The sequence below is a fragment of the Triticum aestivum genome, chromosome 3A (assembly GCF_018294505.1).
Source record: "Triticum aestivum cultivar Chinese Spring chromosome 3A, IWGSC CS RefSeq v2.1, whole genome shotgun sequence".
Classification (NCBI taxonomy): Eukaryota; Viridiplantae; Streptophyta; class Magnoliopsida; order Poales; family Poaceae; genus Triticum; species Triticum aestivum.
Genome location: NC_057800.1, coordinates 720196300 through 720218660, shown reverse-complemented (window position 1 = coordinate 720218660; position 22361 = coordinate 720196300). Strand labels below are relative to the sequence as shown.

General features: G+C 44.3%; 1 pseudogene; it reads right to left on the bottom strand.

Annotated features, from left to right (window-relative positions):
- Positions 1–1901: 1901 nt before the first annotated feature.
- On the bottom strand, positions 1902–22142 carry LOC123059425 (putative calcium-binding protein CML19; annotated as a pseudogene).
- Between the last annotated feature and the right edge of the window lie 219 nt (positions 22143–22361).

The following is a 22361-nucleotide window of genomic DNA, read 5'->3' as shown; positions in this document are numbered from 1 at the left end:
TGTTATTAAATAATTATTTCAGTTTTTTTGAATTTTGGTCAAATCTGGTCAAATTATGGTCAAACTGTGGTCAAACAATGGTCAAACTACTTATTCAAGAAATATTAGTGTTACTAAAAAATTATTGTTTTTTAGAACAATAGTTTCCAACTCAAGCAGTGAAATGTGTGACTTCATGCTTAAGCTAAACTCCTGAGGTTTAATAGGATTGACATCTTACTATTGTCAGGAAAACAACGAGTGCAGACTTGGAAACGAGGGAGAATAGAACCCGAAAGTTAAGCATGCTCAGGCTGGGGGAGTGGGAGGATTGGTGACTGTCCAGGAAGTTAGATGATTTGGAATGATGAGGGGTGATTTGAGATTAAATTGAGCAGTGATGAGAGATTAGAGGTTAAAATAATTCAGAAATTTGAAAATAAAAAAAAATTCAAAAAAATTCAAAAAAAAATTCAAAAAAAATCAGAAAAAAAATCAGAAAATTTCCTTTAGTACCGTATGATGTTACCAACCATGACTAAAGGTGGACCGGCCACGTGGAGGGCCTTTAGTCCCGGTTCTGGTTTGAACCGGGACTAAAGGGTCAGGGCATTAGTACCGACCCTTTAGTCCCGGTTCAAGAACCGGGACTAAAGGCCCTTATGAACCGGGACTAAAGGCCTTTACGAACCGGGACTAAAGGCCCTTTTTCTACTAGTGATATATTTGATAGCATATATATCATTCAAGGCGAGCGTAAAGTTCATGACTTAGATAATAAAATGCATTAAGTTATATATTCCCGAAGAAGAAAGAATACTTGTGTGTAGTTTTATTTCCTTCTAAAAAGCTGCTATTTTATTAATCTTATTGCTACAATGGTTCTTATATATTATGACAAAGTGTATTAAGAGTTTCCTCTCGAGTTCATCTTTCATTAGGGGAATATGTACACATCTTGGGTTGCATATTCAAAATTGATGAATCTAATGCAACAACACCCCTATTAAACCTGACTGATTATTGTGTTGCTATTTCTCGATATTCCTTATGATATATTTTATATCGAACTAAAGAAAGAATATATGAACTGTAAAATCAAACCTTTTTTTTCATTTTATGATGTTGCAACACATGGGGCCATAAGCTAGAGACATGGAAGGAATTCTATTTTCTCTCGTTGCAATGCAGATGCATGTTTTAGCGACAAAATCTGCATTTATCTACTGTGTCTAACAGTACATCTTATAGGCAAAAACTGGAACATACTGTCTATATTAGAGTTGTCGGGGGACAATGAACAAAGGATTATGGATTTATGGATGTGCCTCCTCAATAAAAGTATCGTAGTTCACTTTTCCCCTTTTTGTTGGTTTTACAAATGACGTTGTAGATTTGTTTTGTTATTATGCTAACACTTGATGCTATTTCCAGGATTTGAACCAAGTTACCTCGCATGGCGAATATTTTGAGGAGGTTGGCTAGCACACGACACGCCCCCTCCAGGGAGGTTAGTCGTGAGGTGAGGACCAACACTAATGGGCAAGGCAATGTCAGGCAAGAGTAGGGATGGTGTGAGCTTGCCAGCCACACCTGTGGTGCACAAGCTGGAGCTGGACCAAATTTAAATTTCACCCTAGATTTGCATGGTAGGAGTTGTGTTTCTTCCGTTGCAACGCACGGATCTTTTGCTAGTAGATAAAACGTTCCTATCCCTGGAGATGCTTTGAATTACTACAACGCTTTGTTGATTCTGCTATTTCTAATCTCTTTGAAAAACAATACACATTGCAGGTAAACAAATTTACATGGTGAATTAGTGAAATATGTTTGGTTGCACCGAAACCAAATTAATCTTGTTTCTATGGCATGTTAACTACTCAGATCAGTATTCAGTAGACTGGCCGATAGACAAAAAGCTGTTACGCATCCATCGTGATCTTGAACTCGTCGAAACAAACCACTCCATCTCCATTGAGATCAAACCTGCGGATCATGGCGCGGCACTCCTCGATGCCATGCTCGGACCCCAGCGTGGCGAGCATCCGCATCAGGCTCGCCGGCGTGATGCACCCTTCGCCCTTCACCTCGTACATCATGAACGCCTCTTAGCCCCCGGCACCGCTCTTCCTCCTCCTCCTCCTCCGTCTCCGGCCGTGCCACCAGCCGGAGGAACTCCTGCTCATCCAGCAGCCGGTCTATAGATAGTATGGACACTAATGACGTATCAGACATGTGGTGCGCCACTACTATATAGCAGCGGCGCACCATGTGCTGGTGCGTCATTAGTGTCTATCACACTAATGACGCACCACACCAATGGTGCGCCACTACTAACAATTTTTTTGTTTTTCTAAAAATACTAACGGCGCACCAGGGAATAGTGCACCATTACTAGTTTAACTAGTAATGGCGCACCACTCACCACGTGCGTCACTACTATCATTTTTTTTGCAAAACTACTAATGGCGCACCACAAGCTGGTGCGCCATTAGTAACCAGGATGATGATGATGAGGAGTTTCACGCTAATGATGATGATGATGATGTTGATGATGAGGCGAAGCAGGACACAGAAAGTCATCGCAAAGGCAAAAATGCCAAGAAGACCGGAAATGACTACCCTCCCGTCAGGAGAAGATCGAGCAGTTTTTCACCTGCCTCATAGGAGTAAACCTTCCTTACGGTTACGCGGGAAAGATAAGCAGATACCTAGACCCAGCGAAGCAGAAGTTCAGCGGGATGAAGTCTCACCACTAGTAGAAAAAAGGTCAAACGTGAAGCACATTAGTGCCGGTTTGTATTTGAGCCGGCACTAATGTATACATTAGTGCCGATTCCAACGGCTAGCCGGGCCGCTTTCATTAGTACCGGTTCGTGGCGAACCTTTAGCACCGGTTCGTGCCACGAACCGGTACTAATGAGAGTGGTGGCAGGATGTTGTCAGACTGGGGCCCCTCCAGCCCCTTTAGTACCGGTTCTTGGCACGAACCGGTACTAAAGGTCATCCTACATAAACCCTTCGTCCACGCGAGCTCGCTCTGTTCTTCCCCTTTCCCTTCTCCTCTCTGTTCTTCCCCTCTTCCTCTCGAGCTCATCACACATTTTGCCCAAAATTTGTCAAGATTTGAAGGCCCTCATCCATTCAAATGATCACAAAGGTTAGCAACTTTGTCCTTTCATCTCTCATTGCTAGATTAGCTCTTGCAATGCTTTATATAGTGATTAATTTGTGAGTTTAGTAATTTGGGAGGATATATATATATATATATATATATATATATATATATATATATATATATATATATATATATATATGTGCTAGTATTTGATTTATATGCAATTTGAGGTCAAAAATAACACTTAGTTTGCATATGTAGGTGTGGTTTACTTAGTGCCTTCTAAATCTCCGTCGTAACCACCGTCGATCGCTCGCACCGTCCCGTCGCCGGCACCACCTTGTGGTGAGCTTCTTGTTCATGAAATTTTATATAAAAATTGATGTTTGTGTGATTTGGATATATACTTACTCGTATAATTATCTTACCCGTATGTTGTTTGTTATACATATAGTGCCATGGTTTTGATATCCGTCCCCGTCGGCCCTCGTCCTTGTTATGATTCGGATGTGGTATATATATTCTCTTTTAAAACTAGTTGCATTTCGTGTTTATGACAAATTATGCCCATCAAGTTGACATAGAAATTTTTTCTAGGAGGTATGTGAACCGAAAATTCCAACCCACCCTATTGTCGAGAGGTTAAATTTAGTTGAAAGAGAAAACGAGTACTTGAAAGAAAAATTGAAAAGAATTGAGGGGGAGAACATGGAATTGGAGTTGCATGTTGCCGATGTCGTCGATGATCACAAGATCAAGATGGAGAAAATGCGCTTGAATATTAGAAAGATTAGAAAATATGCCACCGATAGTGAGGCTTGGTATCATTGTGCTGTTGGATCCATTGTTACCGTTGCGATCTTGATCGTATTTGTTGTTGCATTTAAATGCTTTAGCTAGAGAGTTATTTGTTTGTTGCATTTAAGTGTTGTATGAACTTTATGTATGAACTTGTATTAATTTGGTCTATTCGGTGTTGTGTAATGACGATGAGCCGGCAATGGATGTACAATGACCGATGCTCTCCCCAGTTCGTTGAGCGCGTGCATACTTTTCTGCTTGCGGCTGAGGCAAATAAGCGGGCGGATGGTTTTATGCCTTGTCCATGTGCTCGCTGTAAGAATGGTCACAATTACTCTACGTTAAGAACCATTCACGTCCACCTGTTTAAGTCCGGTTTCATGCCTCACTATAATGTTTGGACCAAGTACGGAGAAAGAGAGGTTATGATGGAAGACAATAAAGAAGAAGAGGACGACGACAGCTATCCTGGCCATGGGTTCCCTGAATACGATGATACAACAATGGGGGAAGAAGCTGAGCCGATAATGCGGGAAGAAGCTGAGCCGGCAATGCAAGAAGAAGCCGAAGAAGAGGCATCATATGAGCCCGTTGATGATCTAGGTCGGGCCATTGCCGATGCAAAGAAAAACTGCGCAAGTGATTTGGAGAAGAAGAAGTTGCCGCGCATGTTAGAGGATCACAAAAAATTGTTGTACCCGAATTGCGTAGGTGACAAGAAAAAACTGGGCACCACACTGGAATTGCTGCAATGGAAGGCAGAGAATGGTGTATCTGACAAGGGATTTGGAAAGTTGCTGGTAATGATAAAGGATATGCTTCCAAAGGACAACGAATTGCCCAAGAGTACGTACGAAGCAAAGAAGGCTGTCTGCCCTCTAGGGTTAGAGGTGCAGAAGATACATGCATGCCCTAATGATTGCATCCTCTACCACGGTGAGTACAAGGATTTGAACGCTTGCACGGTATGTGGTGCATTGCGCTATAAGATCAGCCGCGATGACCCTGGTGATGTCGAGGGTGAGCGTCCCAAGAAGAAGATTCCTACCAAGGTGATGTGGTATGCTCCTATAATACCACGGTTGAAACGTTTGTTCCAAAACAAAGAGCATGCCAAGGCGATGCGATGGCACAGAGAAGACCGTAAGAAAGACGGAAAGTTGAGAGTACCCGCTGACGGGTCACAGTGGAGAAAAATCGAAAGAAAGTACGGGAAGGAGTTTGCAGATGACGCAAGGAGCGTATGGTTTGGTCTAAGCGCAGATGGCATTAATCCTTTTGGGGAGCAGAGCAGCAACCATAGCACCTTGCCTGTGACTCTATATTTGTATAACCTTCCTCCTTGGTTGTGCATGAAGCGGAAGTTCATTATGATGCCAGTGCTCATCCAAGGCCCTAAGCAACCCGACAACGACATTGATGTGTACCTAAGGCCATTAGTTGAAGAACTCTTACAACTGTGGAATGGAACAGGTGTACGTGCGTGGGATGAGCACATGGGGGAAGAATTTGACCTAAAGGCGTTGCTGTTCGTGACCATCAATGATTGGCCTGCTCTCAGTAACCTTTCAGGACAGACAAACAAGGGATACCGCGCATGCACGCACTGTTTGGACAATACCGAAGAATGTGTACCTGGGACATCGTCGATTTCTTCCGAGCAGGCATCCTGTAAGAAAGAAAGGCAAGCATTTCAAAGGTGAGGCGGATCACCGGACGAAGCCTCGCCACCGTACTGGTGCTGATGTACATGATATGGTCAAGCATTTGAAGGTGGTCTTTGGAAAGGGTCCTGGTGGACAACCTGTTCCGAATGATGCTGACGGACGCGCACCCATGTGGAAGAAGAAATCTATATTTTGGGACCTGCCCTATTGGAAAGACCTAGAGGTCCGCTCCGCAATCGATGTGGTGCACGTGACGAAGAATCTTTGTGTGACCCTGCTTGGCTTCTTGGGCGTGTATGGGAAGACAAAATATACACCTGAGGCACGAGAGGACCAGCAATGTATGCACAGAAAAGACGACATACATCAGGGTCATGCAAGCTATGCTCTTACCAAAGAAGAGAAGGAAATCTTCTTTGAATGCCTGCTCAGTATTAAGGTACCGTCTGGCTTCTCGTCGAATATAAAGGGAATAATAAACATGGCAGAGAAAAAGTTTCAGAACCTAAATTCTCATGACTGCCACGTGATTATGACGCAACTGCTTCCGGTTGCATTGAGGGGGCTTCTACCGGAAAACGTTCGATTAGCCATTGTGAAGCTATGTGCATTTCTCAATGCAATCTCTCAGAAGGTAATCGATCCAGAAATCATACCAAGGTTAGAGAATGATTTGGTGCAATGTCTTGTCAGTTTCGAGTTGGTGTTCCCACCATCCTTCTTCAACATCATGACGCACGTCCTAGTTCACCTATGCGAAGAGATTAACGTTTTGGGTCCTGTATTTCTACACAATATGTTCCTCTTTGAGAGGTTCATGGGAGTCTTAAAGAAATATGTTCATAACCATGCTAGGCCAGAAGGAAGCATCTTCAAGGGCCGTCAAAATGAGGAGGTCATTGAGTTTTGTATTGACTTTATTCCTGACCTTAAGCCGATTGGTGTTCCTAAATCGCGGCATAAGGGCAGACTGGATGGAAAAGGCACGCTAGAAGGGGAACAAATAATATGTATGGACGGACATTCTCTCACTGAAGCACACTACACAGTTCTATAGAATTCCGCCTTGGTGGCTCCGTATATGGATGAACACAAGAATTTTCTACGCTCCAAACACCCGAAGCGGTCTGATGACTGGATTACACGTGAACAAACCAGGAGTTTCGCCAGCTGGTTACAGACATGTACCATGCATGATACCTCTATTGAAGATGACCTGTACTTGCTGTCCCAGTTACCATCTTCGAATATAATGACTTCCAAAGGGTACGAGATAAATGATAATACATTTTACACGATCGCCCAAGATAAGAAGAGCACCAACCAAAACAGTGGTGTTCGCTTTGATGCAGAAACCAAGACGGAAAAGGAAACATATTATGGTTATATACAGGACATATGGGAACTTGACTATCGAGGTGGTTTGAAGGTCCCTTTGTTTCGGTGCAAATGGGTCAATATGACACGAGGCGGGGTAACGGAAGAACCGCAGTACAGAATGACAACAGTGGATCTCAACAATCTTGCGTATGCAGACGAACCATTCGTCCTATCCAATGATGTGGCACATATTTTCTATGTGAAGGACATGTCTACCAAGCCAAGAAAAAGAAAAGATAAGGAAGCGAATGCATCGTACGATGAGCCAAAGCGGCACATAGTTCTTTCTGGGAAGAGAAAACATCGTGGGAGTGGATGACAAGACAGACAAGTCAGAAGATTATGAAAAGTTTGATGAAATTGCTCCATTCACATTGAATATTGACCCAAGCATCCCGTTAAATGATGAAGATTTTTCATGGTTACGGCGCAAAGGGACACACGCGAAGAAAAAGTTTCACACCCAAAGATATGGGATGTGATCGGCTTCACTATCATCACTTTCTTCTGTGTTTCACACCCAGAAGGGAATCTCTGTAATAGTTAGGGTAGTTAATTATGTGTTTTGGCATTTGAAACGCGAAGAAATTTTATGTGCAAACAAATTCTTTCATGCCTTTATTGATTTTTAAAGTTAAGTTATTCACAAACTAGTGATTCACACTAATTTCAAATAATTCAAAATTTAAACTATTCAAATTTGAAAACTACGGGCACTAACACAAAGTTTGTAAATCTTTGTACCTAAAGCAAAAATATTCACAAAGAAACTCTAAATACACAAAAAAACAACTCAAAAATAAATAAAGCAAAGAAATAAAAAAACCCGCCTACTAGGCCAGAGCGGCCTGCATACGACTAGAAACCCAATCTGTTGTTGGGCCAGGATGCAGGCCCGCAAAGGCCCAGTAGGCCCACAAGGCAGCACAGAACATGTAGGCCTAGTAGGCCTGCTTTGGAGAGGAGCTCGAGAGAGCTACCGCACGGGAGTTTATAAACCAGTGCGGTCGACCCTCGGCTAGCGAGGTGGGACTAAACTTGCCGCACCGCACCTGCGTCAGCGCACCCCCTTTAGTACCGGGTCGTGGCACCAACTGGTACTAAAGGGGGCCTTTAGTACCGGTTGGAGCCACCACCCGATACTAAAGGGGGTCGCTTCTCACCGCTTGGCCTGGCCAAAACAAGCCTTTAGTACCGGTTGGTGGCTCCAACCGGTACTAAAGGCCCCTCCTATATAAACAACACTTACGAAAATTTCAGTTTCTCATCTGCTTCTTCTCCTCTGCACCGTCGCCTGCCGCCCCCGTACGTCTCCATCCCTCGTCGCCGCCCCCGTCGCCGCCCCGTCCCCGTCGTCGCCGCCCCGTCGTCCCCATCCCCGTCGTCACCGCCGCCCCGTCCTGGCCCGTCCCGCGTCGTCCCCGTCGTCACCGCCGCCCCGTCCCGGCCCGTCCCGCGTCGTCCCCGTCCCCGTCGTCGCCGCCCCGTACGTCCCCGTCGTCGTCGCCGCCCCGGCCCGTACGTCCCCGTCCCCGTCATCGCCGCCCCGTCCCTGTCCCCGTCGTCGTCATCCCCGTCGTCGCCGCGCCCGTCGCCGTCCCCGTCGCCGCGCGCCCCCCGTCGCCTCTCGTCTCGCTGGTGAGCGCGCGCACACACACACATACATTTTTTGTTTTTTAGTTATACAAATAGTTAGAAATTTTTCTGTTTTTTTAGAAATTGTTAGAAATTTTTCTGTTTTTTAGAAATAGTTAGAAATGTTAGAATTGTTAGAATAGTTAGAAATGTTAGAATTGTTAGAAATTTTTCTGTTTTTTAGTTATAGAAATAGTTATAAAAAAGTTAGAAATTTTTCTTTCTTTTTAGTTCTAGAAATATTAGAAATGTTATAGAAATGTTAGTTATATAGAAATGTTAGAAATTTTAGTTCTCAAAATCCAATCATTAAAAAATGTTACTTTTTGCGGGCATATAGCTAGTATTTGTTCTCGACGATGCCCGGCCCGCATCCTCGCCGTTGACCCGTCCGCGACGACGTCCGACTGACCCATGTCCGGGACTGGGCTCTGCCGGGCTGGCAGTGGGAGGTGCTGCCTGGAGGGGCGCGCCGCTTGATGAGGAACCCGGCCCCGGGTCCCGTCGTCGACCCTGATCTCATTTGGTGGCGTTCGCGTGGGCCAGTTTCGGTGCGGAGGGAGCCGGCCCCGCCGGAGGTGGTACGTCGCCGTGTCAGGGAGGAGGACGAGCACGTCCATCGCTACATGGTTGCGTTAGAGGGCGGCAGGTTCTCCAATACCTGGCAATTTCTTCAGGGATCTCACTTCAGCTATGATCCTGTGAGGGTTCCTTCTCTTTGGGTGTCCACCGCCCGCGCCGCAGGAACCGGGAGTGTCCTAGATTCTTCTGTAGTATTCGATCTTTATTAGCTACCTAGCCAGTGATGTACTCGATATATAATATTCAATACGATGTATTCAAGATTATATATTATTCGAGACGATGTATTCGAGATTATATCTATTATTCGAGACAATGTATTCGAGATTATATCTATTATTCGAGACAATGTATTCGAGATTATATCTATTATTCGAGACGATGTATTCGAGATTATATCTATTATTCGAGACAATGTAATTTGAATACTAAATTGTTTTATATTTCTTTGACATAGTTAAATAAAAGCTATGACGGACAATACCGACAGAGAGGGAGAACAGACCATGTTCGATATAATACGCGGGCCAGATGATGATTAGAATGAAGAAGATTATGACGGCTCCGAATTTCTAAACAACACTGGAGAGGGTGATATGATATTCGATTGCGACGACCGAATTGATGAAGTCATGAACTACGATGATGACAACACCGGAGAGGTATATATATTTATATAAGCAGGCATCTGGTGATCATCACATGTTTTAAATGAGTTGAAGATATATTAACGAATCGATCTTTCTTCTTTCAGCCATCCAGATCGAGCAAATCTTCAGGCAACAGGACGAAACGAGGCCCGAACAAAAAGTTGAAGGAGGGCGTAAAGTATAATATCGAGGCAATCAAACCTAATGGCGAACCATTAGCGCCTAAGAAGATTGCGGACAAGTTCGTTCGTTAGTGCGGAGTTCTTGTGAAGGACCAACTCCCGATCTTCCTTCAAGAATGGAGAGAGCCAGCAAAGCCACGTCCATATCTTACTTTTATCGACGACAGACAAAAAAGTCTGCTTTGGGATACTCTCATGGAACATTTCACCCTACCAGATCATTTCACAGAAGCAGATGTGCAGAAAGTCAAGGACGCTTCTCTTAGGAAGATGGCGGTTGCATTCAAGAACCACAAGAATCGTGAATGGGACAAGTACGTCAAGGGAGGAAGGAAGACTCCACTATTCGAGGGAACACTAGAGAATCAAAGTGCTCATTGGGACGATTTCGTGAAATTCAAGGATTCAGAATTAGCTAAGGAACGGTCGAGAATAAATAAGAAGAATGCCGAAAAAAGGATAAGTTCCATAAGCTGGGGCCAGGTGGCTACGCGATGGCAATGCCTAAGTGGGATAAGTCTGAGAAAGAGATGGAGGATGCAGGTGTCACTCCGGTTACTAAGAGCTGGCCCCCTAGGTGCAGGACTTGGTTCTATGCGCATGGGGGGGAGTTGGACCCGAAGACAGGCAAAGTTTCGACAAAGGCATGTCTGAACGGAGCCGACGGTAATATACTTGTTGCAATAGAAGAGGCTCGAACAGGGGTGTTCCAGCCCAACAGAGAGAACGACGAGGTTACGCGTGCCCTGGGAAATCCTGAACACCCGGGAAGAACACGAGCCAAGGGCGCTATTCCGTGGTATGAGGGGTTTTCAGACTGGAACGCCGACTACAGAACCCGTGCGAGAAAGAAGATTGCGGAGGAGAAGCAGAGGAAGATGGAGGAGGAGAAGAGGAAGCTGGACTATGAATGCCTTCAAGGCCTAGAATTAGCGCACGCGGACTTGGTAGTCAAATTCCAGCGGCAGCAGGAGCAGATCGACTCACTTAGCCAGCAAAGGGGGTCTCAGCAGCTGCAGCAGCTAGCGGATGATCCAGCATTGGATACCACCGCCCCATCCATGCCGAGAAGCTGCGTGGGTTCCGCCCCATTTGACGCAATGCTGGATAGATACCCCGTGGATGACATCGCGGAGAACACTAACTGCGAGCTACACTTCAAAATTAAGAACATATCCTTGAAGGTGGCGGACGGTGTTGCTTATACAAATTCCCCCGATGCAACCTTCCATTGCAACCCGATTCCAGCAGGCTATGCTCGTGTCGTGGTTGATGAGGTGGTGGACCAATATTTGGGGCTAGAGCTTGACATTCCTGGAGGTGACGAGGAGCACACACTCGGAGATGCCAAACATCATATCATCCTATGAAGAAAGGATTGCATCATCTTTTGAAGGCCACCGACACCGCGTCACCCGACTCCTCGTCGAAGTCCGCCACCGAGTCAGCAGACTCCCGCTCCTCCAAGTCCACCAACGCGTGAGGCCAGTCCTCCTCCTCCAAGTCTGACAAAGTGTCAGGCCACTCCTCCTCCAAGTCCGACACAGCGTCAGACATCCACTCCTCCTCCAAGTCCGGCACAACCTCAGGCCACTCCTTCTCCAAGTCCGGCACAGCTTCAGGCCACTCCTCCTCGTCCAACTCAGCCCCGTCAGCCGTCTCCGCCGCCTCAGCAATCGCAGAAGAGACACCCCGCAGCTATGGTGCGTAGTGGTACGAGTCGAGGTCATAGTACAGGAAGTACAGGCGGAGGCAAGCGATATAAATATGGTCCAAACCTCACTACTCCTCTTCCTGAGAGGGCTTACGATAGGACCGAGGAGCAAACCAATGTCATAGTGCGGGCAGAAGTCGACGCCCATTTTGGACCGAAGCCGCCACCGCCGCCAAGGGAGAAAGTGCCTGTGGAAGTAGTTGACCACTTCATTCGTATGGCTCAACCACCAGCTCCTAAGCCTGTTGACACAGACTATGAGCGCCACATCAGGAAGTTACATCGACAACGTCTACAGAAGGAGGCGAGCTCGAGCTCGAGCAAACAACAAGCAACTGTCAAAAAATGCGGGAAAACCGTTGCCCAACTGGGAGAACAGGCGGCACAATCGATCCCCCCGCTTGTTGTGCCGCCAACAACACGTGACAGTGCGCGCGCCCAATATTATTGTGGGCAAACAATTTACGTTCCCGAGGTGGGCGATGTGGTAATAACCCAGGAGCATATAATGCAGGCTAAAACTCTCAACATCACTGTTGGACAACTCCTCGAGATCGAGGACATGCCTGTGCTTTTAGAGGAGGAAATAAAACGGAAATATGCCCGGGGCCAACCTTTGGTCAAGCCAGAAGAGGTCAAGAAGCTCCCAACAAGAATGTATGAATTGCATCAATGGTACATGGACATTACCAAGAGATCCGATCGAGAGTCCCTCATGGTGGAAGTCAAGAAGGATCATTACTACCATGAGAAACCTGTGACCGTTGAGTATTCTGAACTATTTCAGTTATACAATCAAGACGCATTCGACAAATCTATCATCAGTTCTATTGTTTGTAAGTGATTTCTTTCTGTAATTTAAGTCTCAAGCTAGCTGTAGTGATCCTTTTGATCAATCATTACCTGTAATTATCCTCACTATATTCTTTTCTGTGGTATAATGCAGGATGAAGATGTATGAAATGAGAAAAGTGGACGCTATGACATTGGGTTCATTGACCCAAACACCATTAATGAATACACATGGAAAATAAACAAGCATCATGAAAAGCAGGTAGAGGACAGCATGCTAGAGTTCTTGAAGTGCCTCAAATACAATGAAGATATACTACTTCCTTACAACTTCCAGTGAATCACACTTTCTTGTACTACAAATTCTCTGTTTTTGCCTACTAGCTAGCTACATGTTTTTGCTTACATATGCCCGCTTAATTAAGACATGCAAACGTGTGTGCATGCAGATTCACTAGATCTTGTGTATCATTAAAGTTGACGCTGGAACAGTTCAAATACTAGACTCACTACTCAAAGCAAATAGTGACTATAACATCTTGTTTGGGATAGTCAACAGGTAATTTCAATCATTATTAACTATATATCTCGGCCTATTTAGTTCGTCATTTCATGATATGAACTATTTAATAACCCCTTTATTCATTTTCTTTGTCGGCGGGCAGGGCTTGGGCAAGGTTCATCAGCGTCAAGGAAGGCGAATGGAAACGACAGCTGAAATGGTTTCGACCCAAGGTAAGTAATTAAGTAGTACTAGCTAGCTAGCTAGCTGCCATCTCTTTAATTATCATGCTTGATTAATTATTATCTGATCAAATTAAATTCCATTCTCATAATAAAGGCCCTGAAGCAGGCGCAGGGGACTGATCTGTGTGCATTCTACGTTTGCGAGAACATTCGCATGATGGCGTCCGAAAGAAGCAGATCTCAAAGATAGGAATGGGTACGCTTGTCAGAACACTATTCACAATTTTTACACCATTATTGATATCTATTCACACAACTAATACACATGCATATTGATCTCCTTCTTAACAGTTCAAAGAGGTGCGGGACAAGCTCCTAGAAACGGAGCGCGTAGAAGCAATTCAAGAGGAAATAGCAGGATTTTTGCTCGACGAGGTCATAAATCCGAAGGGAGAATACTATTACCCGCTACCGCCCCCATCGACTAGATCATGAACCACTTCCAATTGTCATCGTGCTCCGAAGGCACCAATTAGGCTAATGCCACTGGCTCCGAAGGCAACATGCATATGTAGGAGAAATTGTATATAACTATACATGTGTGTATGTGTGAATTAATATGGTGGTTTGTGAGACATTGATGATATATATATGATTGGTTCTACTAGAAATTATATATATATATATATATGTATGATGTGTATAATGTGTAGTATCATAAAATACCAGCAAATGAAAAAGAATTAAAATGGAAAACACAAAATTAAATGAAAAAGAAATCATAAAACCAAAAACCCCCCAAACATTTTAGTACCGGTTGGTGTTACCAACCGGTACTAAAGGGCTCCCGGCCCCCGGAGCTGTCTCGTGCCACGTGGTTGCCCTTTAGCACCGGTTTGTGCTGAACCGGTACTAAAGGTGGGGGCCTTTAGTGACCACACTTTAGTGCCGGTTATGGAACCGACACTAAAGGGCCTTACGAACCGGTGCTATTGCCCGGTTCTGCACTAGTGCACGACTGTCACGTGCTGATGATGCAGTACTTCCAGTTGCAATCCGTGGGATCATGGACGTGCACGTCCGTGAAACGCTATTTGGCCTATGCAACTTTTTTGACGTCATCTCTTGGAAGTCGGTTGGCGTGAGGTAACTCGGAAGGCTACAGGAAGAGATCATGGTGATACTATGCGAGCTTGAGATGTACTTCCCGCCCGCATTCTTCGACGTTATGGTGCATCTGCTGATCCATATCATGGAGGATCATCCAACTCGGGCCGACGTTCCTGCACAGCATGATGCCGTTCGAAAGGATGAATGGTGTCATCAAAAGATACGTTCGCAACATGTCACGTCTAGAGGGAAGCATAGCTAGGGGCTTTTTGACCGAAGAGTGCATCTCCTACTGCACGAATTATCTAGGCATCGAGAACCCCATTGGTCTGCCCGTCAACAGGCACCTCGGCAGGCTCGCTGGATGGGGTCACCACGAGGGTCGCCGCGAAATGCATGTCGACTTGGAGGGTCGACTCGCCGACTTTGAAAGAGCAAACCTAGTCACGCTACAACACATATACGTGGTCGATCCTTGGGTGGTAGAGCACAAAACCTTTATTGAGAAGACGTACAATGACCGAGGCCAACAGAGGACGGACGGAGATATAATCAAAGAGCGCAACTCATGTTTCACGCGTTGGTTCAAGAAGAAGCTTCTGTCGTACCCTTTACATGAGGATTCTTCCGCGGAAGAAAAACTCATATTAGCCTTGTCACAGGGCGCCGAGCACAACCTGATGACCTATGTGGCGTACGATATCAACGGCTACACATTCTACACCGAGGAAAAGGACATGAAGAGCGATGGTTATCAGATCTCCGGGGTAACGATGAAATCCTACACCGGTAACGACAAGGACAAATACTACGGAAGGATCGAGGAGATCTGGGAGCTGAGCTACGCTGGAGAGAAGGTCCTGATGTTCCGTGTCAGATGGGCCAAGAGCGTCATAAAAGAAGACCGGTATTTCACCACCATGGTTATACCCGAAGCCAAATCCAAAACCGCGGGCGCAAACGTCACCGCGAAAAATGAGCCATGGGTACTGGCTTCCCAAGTGGACCAATTCGTCTTCATTACCGACCCGTCAAAGCCCAGTCGTGTTGTTGTGAGGAGAGGCAAAAGGAAGATCATCGGAATGGATGGAGTCTCCAATGAGCAAGACTTCGACAAGTACGGCGACCCGAAGATGGAACATGACGACGACGATGAAGTGCCATACACCACAAGAAGAAGCAGGACCACCCTACCTAAAGGACGTCCGTTCAACAGAAGAACTCCACTTGCGAAAAAGAAGGGCAAGAAGATTGTGAAAAGATAGCTAGCTAAGATCGATTGTATTTAAATCGTAGTCTTCATTTCTTGATTGTATTTCGACATTTTGAAATGATATTTCTTCTATTCTAGTCCTCATGAATATTGAATTTGTTAATATTTTTTGAACTCATGAATATTTTTAAATTTTATGGGAAATTTTTGATGTCATGAATATTCTTCAAATTTGATGATATTTTTTCATATTCATAAATGTTTTACCAATTCACAAATGAATGCAACTAAAAATCCAAAAAAAATATTGATGATATTCTTAAATAACAAATTTGATGATATTTTCAAATAACAAATTTGATGATATTTTCAATTAAAAATAAAAAAAAAACAAATTTGATGGTATTTTCAAAAAAATAAATTTGATGATATTTGATGGTATCTTCTGTTCTAGTCCTCATGAAAATAACAAATTTGATAAAAAACAAATTTTTAGATGCAACAAAAAATAATGAAAAAAAGTTACTAATGGCACACCAGAGGAGGGTGCGCCATTGCTATCAGAAAAAAAGTTACTAATGGCGCACCAGAGGATGGTGCACCATTGCTGTCAGTGTTTTTATGGGGCACCCCTAGATGGTGCACCCCACGATATACAATAATTAACCATAATATTATCTAGGAGTTTAGTATCATCTCCTAAAGTGATTTCCATAAAAGTGCCTCCCGCGGCCGAATCTAAAAGATTTCTAGAAGCAAAATTCAATCCGGCATAATTTTTTTGTATAATCATCCACAAATTCAAAACTTGAGTAGGGCAATTACGTATCATTAATTTCATTCTCTCCCAAGCTTGTGCAAAATGTTCATGATCAAGTTGCTTAAAGTTCATAATATCGTTTCTAAGAGAGATGATCTTAGCGGGAGGGAAATACTTAGAGATAAAAGCATCTTTGCACTTGTTCCAAGAATCAATACTATTTTTTGGCAAAGACGAAAACCAAGCTTTAGCACGATCTCTAAGCGAAAAAGGAAATAGCTTCAATTTAATGACATCATTATTGACATCTTTTTTCTTTTGCATATCACATAAATCAACGAAGCTATTCAGATGAGTAGCGGCATCTTCACTAGGAAGGCCGGCGAATTGATCTTTCATAACAAGATTCAACAAAGCAGTATTAATTTAAGAAGATTCAGCATCGGTAAGAGGAAAAATCGGAGTGCTAACAAAATCATTATTATTGGTATTGGTGAAGTCACACAATTTGGTAGTATCTTGAGCCATCGCGACAAACAAGCAATCTAACACACGAGCAAACAAGAGCAAATGGGCAAAAGAGGCAAATAGAGAGGGAGGATAGAGAGAGAGAGAGGGCGAATAAAATGGCAAGGGTGAAGTGGGGGAGAGGAAAACGAGAGGCAAATGACAAATAATGTAATGCGAGAGATAGGGATTGTGATGGGTACTTGGTATGTTGACTTTTTGCGTAGACTCCCCGGCAACGGCGCCAGAAATCCTTCTTGCTCCCTCTTGAGCTTGTGTTGGTTTTCCCCGAAGAGGAAGGGATGATGCAGCAAAGTAGCGTAAGTATTTCCCTCAGTTTTTGAGAACCAAGGTATCAATCCAGTAGGAGGCCACGCTCAAGTCCCTTGTACCTGCACAAAATGATAGCTACTCGCAACCAACGCGATTAGGGGTTGTCAATCCCTTCACGGTCACTTACGAGAGTGAGATCTGATAGATATAATATTTTTGGTATTTTTGGTATAAAGATGCAAAGTAAAAAGTAAATGCAAACTAAAAAAGCAAAGCAAGATTAAAGTGATGGAGATTGATATGATGAGAATAGACCTGGGGGCCATAGGTTTCACTAGTGGATTCTCTCAAGAGCATAAGTATTCTACGATGGGTGAACAAATTACTATTGAGCAATTGACAAAATTGAGCATAGTTATGAGAATATCTAGGCATGATCATGTATATAGGCATCACGTCCGTGACAAGTAGACCGAAACGATTCTGCATCTACTACTATTACTCCACTCATCGTCCGCTATCCAGCATGCATCTAGAGTATTAAGTTAAAAACAAAGTAACGCCTTAAGCAAGATGACATGATGTAGAGAGATAAATTCATGCAATATGAAATAAACCCCATCTTGTTATCCTCGATGGCAATGATGCAATACGTGCCTTGCTGCCCCTTCTGTCACAGGGAAAGGACACCGCAAGATCAAACCCAAAGCTAAGCACTTCTCCCATGGCAAGAACTACCAATCTAGTTGGCCAAACCAAACGGATAATTCGAAGAGACTTGCAAACATAACCAATCATACATAAAAGAATTTAGAGAAGATTCCAATATTATTCATAGATAGACTTGATCATAAACCAACAATTCATCTGTCTCAACAAACACACCGCAAAAAGAGGATTACATCGAATAGATCTCCACATGAGAGGGGGAGAACTTTGTATTGAGATCCAAAAAGAGAGAAGAAGCCATCTAGCTACTAACTATGGACTCGAAGGTCTGAGGTAAACTACTCACACTTCATCGGAGAGGCTATGATGATGTAGAAGCCCTCCGTGATGACGGCCCTTCTCCGGCGGAGCTCCGGAACATGCCCCAAGATGTGATCTCGTGGATACAGAAAGTTGCGGCGGTGGAATTAGTTTTTTGGCTCCTGTTCTGTTCGTTTGGGGGTACGTATGTATATATAGGAGGAAGAAGTACGTCGGTGGAGCATCGAGGGGCCCACGAGGCAGGGGCACGCGCCCTAGGGGGGGCGCCCCCACCCTCGTGACCGCCTCTCTAATGCCTTGGCGTAGGGTCCAAGTCTCCTGGATCACGTTTGGTGAGAAAATCATGTTCCCGAAGGTTTCATTCCGTTTGGACTCCGTTTGATATTCGGTTTCTTCGAAACACGGAAATAGGCAAAAAACGACAATTCTGGGCTGGGCCTCCGGTTAATAGGTTAGTCCCAAAAATAATATAAAAGTGGAAAATAAAGCCCAATATAGTCCAAAACAGTAGATAATATAGCATGGAGCAATAAAAAATTGTAGATACATTGGAGACGTATCAATCTTCGCTATGTTTAACCTTCATCCGCTGCACTACACCGTCGTTCGGCTATTTTCGCTGAGTATGGAGATTTGGATTATTAGAGACAAGACCCCGGACATCGTGATAGTCGACCGCTTCTACATACGTGCCAAGATCTTGGGCAGCGCTAGGGACCGGCAAGTCGCGAGTTCTTACCTCGAAGGCGTCATTCTGGCAAACCCAGATAAGGATAACTTCCTCGTGCCTTACTTTCCCGAGTAAGTCATCCCCTCACCGCCCCGTAATATATGATTTCTTAGATTTCGATCGTTCTTTTTTTTCTAACATTCCGTATTTTGTGCAGTGACACACATTGCACACTCATCCTCTTAAGCCCGAAATATTCCATGGCCACGTATTTCGACTCGGACCGTCAGTCGAAGAAAGACTACACAAATATCAAGAAAGTTCTTGATGATGTTCTCCCCGGCTATGCCAAATCTGGAGGCACCTTCACCAGGCCAGTTCGTAGGTACGGCAAGCACGTGTTCGCCCACACTACGACGTTCCCCTGCATCAAGCAGCCGCCTGGCGGTCATAAGGATGCCTACTACGCCCTCCATCACATGCGGGCGATCGTACGGGACCATAATCACCTTCTGCTACCAAATAATCTCAAAGATTTGGCCGCAAGATTGTCGGCAATCCAGAACGCGGACATCAGACAAGAATTCTTTCGCATCCAGTCGGAGTTTGCGAAAATCATCCATCAAGATGTCCTTCGTACCTCGGGGCAGTTCTACCTCCGATATCAACCGTCCAATAGTGAGATAGACACAACGCTACAAATGCAGGCTGACAACGCCCGTGATTTCATGACCATCACGAGAGACAGCGGCTTCATCCACGCTCCGGTCCCTGAGTTGAGTCGAAAGTAGTGATCCTATGTGTAGTTCTGAAACATCAATTGGCTCATGTTGTAATTAAACTTTAATGAACTTGTATGTCTCTTTGGTTTGGACAGTCGTTCAACTTATATGTAATCGATACTATCTATTAGTAGGACCATGAATCGTGCTATTAATGTGTTGCTTTTCTCTTCCGATCCTTTTGTTGCATACTTATATATTGCTTATGTATTGTCTGTGAATTGTTACTAACGTTTTGTTTGGCTATTGCATAGAGATGCCGTCGTATGTCGTGTACAAGGGTAAGGTTCCCGGAGTCTACGACGACTGGGAGGAGTGTCGGAGATAGGTTCACCATTTCAGCGGTAACAGTTACAAAGGGTACACCACTAGGGCGGAGGCGGAAGTTAGATACACGCGCTATCTAGCGGGAGAGAGGAGGGAGCATTGGAGAAAGCGGATGAAGACCAGTTTCATCGCGATGACGCTCATCGTGATGACCGCAACTCTCTTCTATGTGATGGTAGTTTAGATGATCGACATCGACTTGTAATGTGAAGACAAACTCGCTACTCGCGGTTTCGAGACTTATAATGTTCTAACTTTGTTCGGTATCTTAAATTCGGAGACTAATATGATGAATTGTATTCGGAGACTAATCTTCTATTGTATTCAATAAATCTGCTGTTTATATGTTGTGCTCTCTATATTAGGTGCAGTAATATGTTTTGTAACCTGTGCAAATATCAGAAAAGAAAAAAAATCCCTAATATTCATACTAGTGGCGCACCACTCAGCACACTAATGGCGCACTGCAAAAAGGACTCTAATGGCGCATCATCCACTAGTGCGCCATTAGTATGCCAAAGCACATGGGTAAATATGGCCCCCTGGGAGGCATACTAATGGCGCACCGTGAGCTATACTAATGGCGCATTGCATGGTGCGCCATTAGTATATCAGATACTAATGGCGCACTACAGGTGCGTCATTAGTAAAAAATACTAATGGCGTGATACACTAGTAGAAAAATGGCGTTTTGTCCCGGTTCTAGAGGGCCTTTAGTCCCGGTTCTGAAACCGGGACTAAAGGGTCGTTACTAAAGGTCCCCCCCCTTTAGTCCCGGTTCTGGAACCGGAACTAAAGGGTCGTTACTAAAGGTCCCCCCCCCTTTAGTCCCGGTTCTTATACGAACCGGGACTAAAGGCCCTCCACGTAGCTGCTGCCTGGAGGTCCACCTTTAGTCCCGGTTGGTAACACCAACCGGTACTAAAAGATTTTTTTGAATTTTTTTGAAATATTTTCCGGATTTTCCAATTTCTGAATTATTTTAATCTCTAATCTCTAATCACCCCTCATCACTGCTCAATTTAATCTCTAATCACCCTTCATCATTCCAAATCATCTAACTTCCCAAACGATCACCCATCCTCCCACTCCTCCAGCCTGAGCACGCTTAACTTCCGGGTTCTATTCTCCCTCGTTTCCAAGTCTGCACTTATTGTTTTCCTGACAATAGTAAGATGTCAATCCTATTAACCCTCAGGAGTTTAGCTTGAGCGTGAAGTCACACATTTCATAGTTTGAGTTTGAAACTATTGTTCTAAAAAATAATAATTATTTAGTAACACTAATATTTCTTGAATAAGTAATTTGACCATTGTTTGACCAGATTTGACCAAAATTCAAAAAAGCCGAAATAATTATTTAGTAACACTAATATTCTTGAATAATTATTTAGTAAAACTAATACTTCTTGAATAAGTAGTTTGACCAGATTTAACGATTTTTTTTAAAAAAAAAATGAAATTTGAGCATAACTTTTTTTTCTTTTGGAATTTGAGGATTCTAAAAATTTGCAAACAGGACGAAGGCTGTCAAAATTGAATGAGGATTTTCGTGCTGAACATTTTGATATATTATACGTTTTTTTTTCTGACATCGTATGCAAAAGTTATAGCCGTTTTATATTTTCCTTACACTTTTTGCAAAACATGTCCAAGTTTAAGTTTCAAAATTTTCCTAACTAGTAGATGCGGTAACATAACTACATATCAAAGGATTTTAACTTTTAAAGTTTTTATCATTTTTTTTGCTTTTTACAAAACTGAAAGGGCGATACACGGGGGAGGGGGGGGGGTAGGATTTCAAAATTACACCATTAGTACCGGTTCATGGCACGAACCGGTACTAATGGGGTCAGTACCGGTTCGTGCCACGAACCGGTACTAAAGGGTCTCAACCCCATTAGTACCGGTTCGTGGCGAACCGGGACTAAATGTCCCATTTGAACCGGAAGTAATGCATGTACCGTGCCCTCGCCGCTTGAACCAGGACTAATGCTCACATTAGTCCCGGTTCGTAATGCAACCGGTATTAATGCTCTTTTCTGGCCGAACCAAAACCCCCTTTTCTACTAGTGATACTAGTTGCGCACCTGTAGTGTGTTATTAGTAGGCAAAACAGGTGCATCACTAGTAGGCCTTTTCCTCGTAGTGCCGTCCGCGTCGGCCGACGCCAGGAGTGCCTCGGCGTCCTCCGCCGACACGTCCTCACCCAGCGCCGCCTTCATGCACAGCCGCAGCTCCCCCGCCGAGATCCTGCCGTCGGCGTCGCGGTCGAATGAGGCGAACACGCTGCTGAAGCGCTCGGCCGTTGCGGCGTGCACCATCTTCGCTTTCTTGCTTGCTTCGGTGATCAACTAAGATTTGGTGCGGTGTTTACTGCAACGCTAGCTTAGCTTCTGGTTCTGGTGCTTAGCCTCAAGTGCCTATGCGTGTATATATATACACAGGCGGCACTAGTACGTAGTACGTACAAGCGTGCAGCTAGCCGGTTGTTTTGATGGATTCAAGGCAAAATTATTGAAAGAATTGATGAGGCCGAGGAA